The sequence below is a fragment of the Chrysochloris asiatica genome, unplaced genomic scaffold, assembly GCF_000296735.1.
Source record: "Chrysochloris asiatica unplaced genomic scaffold, ChrAsi1.0 scaffold00206, whole genome shotgun sequence".
NCBI lineage: Eukaryota > Metazoa > Chordata > Mammalia > Afrosoricida > Chrysochloridae > Chrysochloris > Chrysochloris asiatica.
The window spans coordinates 4891484-4899711 of NW_006408724.1; the positions used below are offsets into that span (position 1 = coordinate 4891484).

The following is an 8228-nucleotide window of genomic DNA, read 5'->3' on the forward strand; positions in this document are numbered from 1 at the left end:
GCCCATCCCTGTCTACTCTATGTATGGAGGGGGTGAGAATGATCCTTGCTGTAAAGATTTGTTCCCTCTTTTGAGCTACTGCATCCATAGGTGTAAGTCAAGTTCATCAGATTGTATCAGGTTACTCTTTTTTTCCTCTTCTTTCTTCTTCTAGTTGAGCTCTGATCATTCAGTCATTGAAGCCAGGTATACTTTTACTCTTTATAAACTCTTTGCCCTCAAACAAATGACTTAATCTAAATTCTTATTTCTTATTTGTAATATGGATCATCCCTGCCTGATAGCGTAGTTATGAGGATTAAATGAGATAATCTATGCAAAGCACAGTGTGCACCATCTGACACATAGTAGATGTTCAATGACAGACTATATTAACATTATACCCTGAGAGGTTATGCCAAATTTTTACTTGCTTGTGAGCAGAAGGAAAAGCTACTATATAAAATTAACAAACTCTTCATATATTAGAGTGAAGAGAACACAGTCATAGACACCTAATAATATTATATTTTTGAATAGGTGATTTGTAACTGAAGAATACCGAAAAATCCTTATTGCTGACCAGATTATTTTGCTTTTCTGTTCCTGACACACTAAAGTCAAGCTGACCTGAAAAAGGGTCATGATCATTACAGAGAATCTCCCATTACAAAATTTAACCCAAAACATGTAGTTAACTGAGACAAAACAGAGTTGCATTTTGGGGAGGGTTGGTGTGGCCTTAGCTTTTGCAAAATAATTGCTTCACATCTCTTGTTCACTTGAATGTTTTTCAAAGTTTTATCTTATACTTTATCATTCCCCCAGTTTTATCACTTGGTTTTGTCTCCACAGTACCATCTAGGTTTATTTTCCCAAGTAGTCCTACCCTTAAAGACTAGGTCATTCCAGAGGGTATAGAACTCTGGAGTTAAAATAATGTTTTAATAAAAACTTTCTTTTCTTCTGGCTAATTTGGAAACAACTCCTATCTACCTGCTTTGTAAGGTCTTGGTGAACTAAACATTCTCATCTCAGCAAAAACTCTTTTGCAATAAAACCCACAAAGATTAAACTGCAGATCACCATGCTGTTGCCATCCTATCCTTAACAAGGGAAGTCTAACCACCAGTGAAAGTTATAGAGCTTTAAAAAGGCAGAAATAAGGTTTGCAGTTTCGGTTCATCTCATTCTTAGACTTCATCAGACAAAGAGATGACATTAAGAGAACAGAAGACCATCATTTCTCGGCTGCTTCCAAGTAATACTCACATTATTGCTAAACTGAGTTATTTGAGCAATGGTTTATACAATTACTGAACTTCTAATCCAGCTGTTAATATTTTACCTGCATTTCTTAAAGTAATTTGGATCTGCAGCTAATATCAGCCTGCTAAGAAATGCACCGAGACCTATATACAAGAAATGCCACTCAATGTTTATAAATTTCTTCTTTTATTAGTATTGTTTTTTTGTGTGTAGTTCTAGTTATATTTCAAGTTCTTTCCACTTGAAAGAACTTAGGAACTCCAGGTGAAATATGTCCCTGAGCTTTGTGCACTGGGTCTAGGGAGAGTGTTGTACACATGCTTCGGTATTCATCTACATTAAATCCCAGGATTGACAAAGCAGATGTCCTTCTTCAATGGCAACTATGAGTCCTTTGCTGGTTCCAGAGGAGATGGAATCCAAGGGGAAAATGCAGGTGTTTTTCTGTGGGACTGAGCCATGATATGGGAGGTGGCTGCCATGCAATCCACCCACTGTCCTTTCCCCTCCAGTTTCAGAGACAGCAGAAAACAATCTCTTTTGAATATACTGGGTGACAATTTAGACAAAAGAAACACATGCCTCCACCAATGCAATATGCATTCAGACATTCTGGGTCTAGCTCAGCTGCCTGATGAGTTGATTGATGCGTTCACCACAATAACCAGGTGAGCCCATCTCCTTGAGAAAATCTACTTTATTCTTAGTAGCATGATGGGCCACAGAGAGATGGAAATGGCTCAAGAACTGTGAGACCATCTGGAAAAACTTCCCCAGGAAGGCAATTTCATGAATGAGACCTTCCAAGCAAATGACTTCCAATCAAACTCCCCCAGGTGCTCTTCAATCACTGCATTGTCTGTCAGCAGGATGGTCTTATTCTTGACCTTGGCTTGTCCACATTTCAGGATGAGTTCCTGGACAGACTTCAGATTTGGAAATCCCCGTATCACATAAGGTTCCAATGTATGCAACATTTTTATGGTTTGAGGGGTCACTTTGACAAAAACACCCCTGAAAATCATGTTTAGATGAAATCTCGCAATGGTCTTCTGCATCACAAAACTCACCCCATTCATCCTTTGGATTCATACTGCAAAGGCCAGGGTATGTTCTTCTGGCACTTGCAAGCCAGAAACTAGTCGTTTGACGCACACCCTGTCACATTGCTGTCACCAGGAATCACACAGGAGTGATTCCAGTTACTTGAACCTGAGACTTCCCTTTCCTCTGCTTCTTCTTTTCCAAAAGTGCCTGCTTTGCCTGGGTGGCTTTGAAAGCCTGATAAACCTTCCTTGTTTTCAGGAGATTTTCTGAAACCAATGGAATCTTTTTTTCTTGGCTCTTCCTCTGCCATCTTTCCTATGCTGTGGTGTGCTTCTTTTATTTTTAATCTATGGAATTTTAGAATGCCTCTCAATATTCAAACACCAAATCTGTGAAACTTAAAAGTAATTAACTTCTATGTACAATTAATGTGTTGTTGTGACCATATTTCCAACTTGGCAGTAGCAGAGTTTCTTTAGCCATTCTCTGTTTCCCTTTCTTTGTCTTCTTGTTCAATGTCCTCAACTTATTCTCACCACTCTCAACTGTCTTCTTTAAGAATGTTTCAGAACCAGGGGTGGGGGGGTGGGGGGGGGGGGGGAGGGCAGGCTTGTAGAATATACCCTTTGGTTGGTTGAGGATGCATGGAGGGGACTGTAATCATGGCAAAGAAATGATATACAATAGGATGAATGTAAAACTAATGTTCTCCCATGTAAACTATCACATAATTCACAATAAAACATTAAAAAAAAAAAAAAAAAGAATGTTTCAGAGACATTTTCCAGATGTTAAAGTAACAGGTAAAAATCCATAGACCAGGCACACATCACCACAGATGCTGAGTCTGCTCCAGAATTGCTAATTCTCTGAGGATGAAAGTGATCCAATTTACTACTCTGTGTAATAGCAGAATTATATGAACCATGACTGAATTTTGAGAGTGAGACTAACCTAGATAACTAGACTAATCTAGAGAACATATGGTATGTTTTATCTATATTATGATATAATGCAATTATGAAGTTGACATTATTTATCTATGCATTTAATTCATTTATTTAGCTAATAATGATGGAATAACAATTACGTGCTAGGTCTACATAAGGCTTTAGGATCTAAATTGAATTGAACTTTGGATGATAAATTTTAGTTGCAGAATGCACTTTAGAGTTTGATGGTTAGATTTCATTGCAAAGTGGGTCAAAAGAACAAGACATCATTGCACTATGAAGTGGCCCTACTGAGAATGATGAGCCCCATCACACCCCAAACCTTGGAGGTAGGGTGGGCAGATCATGGAGTTTTATAGAAGTTCTGGATTTCAATATCACTGTCTATTACATACAGATTTTGTCTGACATCTAAGGTCCTTTACGGGAATTATCTATTTAAAACCCAGTGTAGTCTTTTCAGATAGTGGTAATATTTCAAGTAGACTTATTTTCATAGATAAACTTTAACTCAGTTATATTATAGGAGTTTTCCAAAGCCATATAATCAGGCGATAAAATTATGGCTCAGTTGGATCATGGCCACCTGATTATTGGTCTCTGACTCTTTCCATTTGGTGATATGTCCATCTTTGTTGGACTATGATTCATTTTGTCCTTGTTAAACATGTGCTTTGGTATTTTTGCTTTTCCTAGCAAAAGTCTCTGAATCTGACCTTAATGGCACCTGACTCATTCCCCATCTGTCGTCTACTCCAGGTGGAGGAAACCAGATAGTGACCCTAATCCACAGAATATAGGATGTGGGCAACAGGAAACTGAGAGCTTCAAGTCATGATTCCAATATGTACAGATCCAGGGGAACTGAACCACTAGTCTTTGGGGCTGACTTATCCCTAACAGTGTAGTGCTCCAGGAGACATCCTTGTCCTTCCAAGACACTTTCAACTGCAGGGGGCACTCTTTGTTCTTTCCTTGGTCTACAAACCTCCCATCTAATTGGGCTAAGTTCAGGCTTTCACAATGAAATTTTACTAAGCTGTTACAAAATACAATATTTTAGAAAGAAATGACATGACCATACGGGATCTCTATGAGTCAGAACCAACTTAACAGCATTTAGCACAACATACAACCAAAAGAAATCTATGTGTATGTTGTGCTAAATGCTGTTGAGTTGGTTCTGACTCACAGTGATCCTGTATAGGGTTTCCAAGGAGCAGCTGATGGGTTTGAACAGCTGACCTTGAGATTAGAAGTCTAGTGCTTATCCTACATTGCCACAAAAGGACTATGGTGGTGGTGGTGGTAGTGTGCTGTCGAGTTGGTTCCAACTCACAGCAACCTTGTTTAGGGTTCCCAAGACTGCAAATCTTTATGGGAGCAGAAAGCCTCATATTTTCCCCACAAAGACTACTGAGTCCATTTTGACTCATGGAGACCTCATGTATGCAAAAGTAGAACTGCTCCATAGGGTTTTCAAGACTGGGACCTTTCAGAAGTAAATCACCAGGCTGAATCCTGCTGTGGTGTTGTGGGTTAATGTGCTGGATTGCAAAGTCGGTTTGAACCACAAGGTGGCTGGTTCAAGCTTGCCAGCTGCTCCTTGGAAACTCTATATACAGTGTTGCTATGGGTCACAACCAACTTGACAGCGCCTGACAACAACAATAACAATCCTGGTGTGATGCTGTATGACAAAGTATTGGACTGGTAGGTCAGTTTGAACCACAGAGTTAGTGTTTCAAATTTACCAGTTGCTCCTTGGAAACCCTATATAAATTGATAAGAGTTGGAGTTGACTTGACTGCACTTAACAACAACAATCTTCCTAGGGCCTTTGGGTAGGTTGGAACTATTAACCTTTATGTGCTTAACTATTTGTGCCACCTAGTGAAGGTATAATTATACTGAAATGTCACAGATTAAACTGACTTCCATTTCACTCCAATTATTTACTCAATCACAATAGTTTTTCCAACTGAACTGATAGCCTTGGAAATCAAAATGTGCTCTCTGTTCCAACTTTTCCTACTATATGAAAATCTGAGCAACTGCCACAAAGTTGCTTTCTGTCTCTTGACAGGGAAGACAGGCAGTTCGAAGTAGATGAGAGGGAGCATCTTATTAGCCAAGTCTATGCCCTTCATCGAGACCTTTAACTAAAACATTCTACAAACCTTAGAATTAAGTTATTCCTTCCTCTTTCCCTCATCATAAACAATAAAAACCAAACCAAATCAAATGTAACAGAAGGTACTTATACTGTTGTTGTTAAGTTTTTGAATGAGTTCTGACTCATAACGACCCTTTATAGGGTTTCTGAAGAGCAATTGGTGGGTCTAGCAACCGCATGGTTAATAGTCCAGTACTGATCCTAAAGAGACTCACCAGTACTTGTTTCTTCCCTAGTATAAGCTCTGGACTGTTAACTACAGTTGGCGGTTGAAACCCACTAGCACCTCCTTAGATATTCTATTTAGGGTCATATGAGTCAGAACTGACTCTGCTGCACTTAACAACAACAACAAACATTCTTGCCAGGCTATCCACGGTGTTCTGAATTGTGAGATATTAGGATGTTATCTGTATGAACACCCACCGTCAGTGGTGATTGAATGATTTCATTTTATACAGTTCTAGTTCAGATTTAATTTCTATTTGATATGTATATTAATAGATACATTTTGAAAGGCTATGTATTTGTTACTATGTTATTCAGGATCTTTAGTATGATAAACTTTAAGTTTTGTATTTTAACTATGGTTGTGGCTGACGCTATAAGATAAGTACTCTACCATACGGTCGGTTTGAACTGCAAGGTCAGCGGTTCAAATTTGCCAGTCACTCCTTGGAAACCCTATACAGGGCTGCTATGAGTCAGAACTGACTCTACAACACTTAACAGCAACAACATGTAGTACATTAGAGAATGTCAGTCAGTTACCATAAGCCTAACATACAACGTATGCTGTTGTTGTTATTAAGTGCCATCAACTCATTCTGACTTATAGAAACCCTGTGTAGGATTTTCAAGGAGCATCTGATGGGTGTGAACTGACAACCTTGTGGTTAGCAGTCCAGTGCTTACTCTACAGCACTACACCAGGATTACTACTGCATAATGACCAGTATTTCAAAGTGTCCCCACAGCATTTACACAAACGAAAAGTCATCATCAAAGATCAAAGTCCTCATCCTGAAAGACAGTGGAAGCACAGTGATGTCCAGTAATGAAATTCCATCTCCGATCTCTACACTTAAATTTTTCTCCCTGACCAGAGGAAAACAGCGATGGACCATGTGCATTTGATGACTCATGCCCAGGCAATGTGAGATTTTCCTTCCGAGAGACTTCAGCTCAGAAAAAAAAAAAATCACAGTAAGTCTACAATGTCTTCTTTGGAGCTCAGAAAACAAATTACTTCAGGGAAACTAAGAAACATGGGATAATTTGAGAAGCTTCATACAGATGATCAGGTGAAATGCACTTGAAAAAAAAGAACAAACAATTGTGCTCAAGTTGATTCTGACTTATGGAGACTCCCTGGATGTCAGTGTGAAATTGTACTGCATAGAGTTTTTAATGGCTGAGTTTTTCAGAAATAGACTGCCAAGCCTTTCTTCCAAAGCATCTCTGTAGACTTGAACTAGTAACCTTTCAGTTAGCAGCCAAGTAAGTTAGCTAGTCGTACCATCAAAGGACACTGGAAATATAATAGTAATAAGAAAAACAACTTGAAAGCAGATAACAAGACCCAATACAAGTATATGTCATTTGATTCAAAAGTCTATGCTACAGACAAGAGATCTGTGAGTTCTTTTTGTGCACAAATCTCTACAAGAAAATGAAATTTTCTTTCAAAATAGCTTTCCGTGTTTTGTAAGCCACTTCACTTAGGCAATTCTTTTAAGGCAATGTTCTCTATCTGCCTGGGAGACTTGTCTCCAAGTTATAACATAGATAAGTAAGGTAGGTGGCCAAGTGCTTTTGTGATATAATTTGTCATGATGCCTGTGGTGCATTGGAAAGCCTTCAAAACACAAATATCTAATTGTGTTCCTCAAGAAATGTACGAAAAACCTAACATGCCAAATGTTAAGAAGTTTAAGGTGAGCTCTGTGTTGTATCAGACAGAGAAATGAAGGTTATCCACAGCATGAGGTAAAGAGAAAGAGTTTGAAAAGTGAGTCAGGCTTAGCATGCTAGAAAATGCCCCAGTTCTTCCTGAGTCTTCAAAGGATAATTCATTTGAAGAAATGATTAGTTTTCAGAACAGTAATCACATCTATATTCAAACAGAAGAATCAAAACACCTTCCAAAGTCAAATATAAATTATATTAGACTCGGCACTGATACACTTTATTAATATGAATAAACAAGGACTGCTAACCACAAGGGCAATGGTGCAAACCCACCAGTTGCTCCTCAGAAACCCTATAAGGGTTGCTATGCATCAGAACTGATTCAATAGCACTTAACAATATTATACATACTTTCTATGTTAAATTGTTCAATATTTGGAGTTAAGTTTATGCTGGTAATTATTTCTCACATTAACCAGGGAATTTACCAGGGTACTATTTTCAATTTGTGCATAGGCCCAGCTTGACCTGACATCTCTTCTAATGACTCCCAGACCAATATCTACAGCCCAAATGACTTCTCCAGTTCCAACTGCTCCAAGGTACATTCTCTTAGTATCTAATTGTTATTGTAGCTTTTGTTACTGAATGCTGTCTAGCTGGTTCTGATCCATAGCAGCTCTGTATAGGGTTACTGAGGAGTGGTTGGTGGGTTTGAACCACCAACCTTTTTGTTAAAACCAACCTTGAGGTCCAGTGCTTTATCCCACAGTGCCATACCAGGACTCATAGGCTCTTCAAATACAATATAATATAATATAATATAATATAATGTAATGTAATGTAATGTAATGTAATGTAATATAATATTGTTGTTGTTGTTGTTGTTGTTA

The 8228-nt window shown here is 38.4% G+C and overlaps 1 protein-coding gene and 1 pseudogene across 1 annotated transcript in view; both read right to left on the reverse strand.

Moving 5' to 3' along the window:
* Window positions 1-8228, reverse strand: part of CUBN (cubilin (intrinsic factor-cobalamin receptor)) — a 384343-nt gene that overhangs the window by 49497 nt on the left and 326618 nt on the right. The window lies entirely within an intron of this gene.
* On the reverse strand, window positions 1867-2605 carry LOC102831042 (annotated as a pseudogene).